The following is a 437-nucleotide window of genomic DNA, read 5'->3' on the forward strand; positions in this document are numbered from 1 at the left end:
GACCCATCCCGATTTGCCTGGAATGTTTTGGAAGTCCCGCCTCACAGGACACCCCCAAACTGGATGACTGGGCCCCTCTACACCCTGCACTGGGGATCCCACGTAGTTTTTGCATCGACAGACCTTGCAGAGGAGGAGATGGCTCCGTGGCCGGAGGTTGCAGGGCGGGCGCGGGGCCAGGCTGGCCTGGGCATCTGGCTTTGCTGCCCCCTTCCCCCCCAACCCCCCCCCCCGTGGGGCTTAAGCTGTAACCTGAGGGTGGCAGACCCCTCCATCTTAAAGCCTCTCCAGCAACGGCTTTGGAGAGCCTGGAATTTCCTCTGGGCTTCAACCAGCTGTTTTTTCCGTTGAGGGTGGAGGGGCAGTTTTTCCAGCAAGACCCTTCCTTAGGGCAAGGCTTGAGCTTTGCCTTGGGAAAGGTGACAGCGCAGTGACGG

The 437-nt window shown here is 60.6% G+C and overlaps 1 protein-coding gene across 1 annotated transcript in view; it reads left to right on the forward strand.

Moving 5' to 3' along the window:
- CMKLR1 (chemerin chemokine-like receptor 1) overlaps positions 1-437 on the forward strand; it is a 49582-nt gene that overhangs the window by 22153 nt on the left and 26992 nt on the right. The gene's annotated exons all lie outside the window — the stretch shown is intronic.

This window comes from Eumetopias jubatus, unplaced genomic scaffold, assembly GCF_037043125.1.
Source record: "Eumetopias jubatus isolate StellerSeaLion01/CBP00866 unplaced genomic scaffold, mEumJub1_p1.0 scaffold_16, whole genome shotgun sequence".
In the NCBI taxonomy this organism is placed as follows: Eukaryota; Metazoa; Chordata; class Mammalia; order Carnivora; family Otariidae; genus Eumetopias; species Eumetopias jubatus.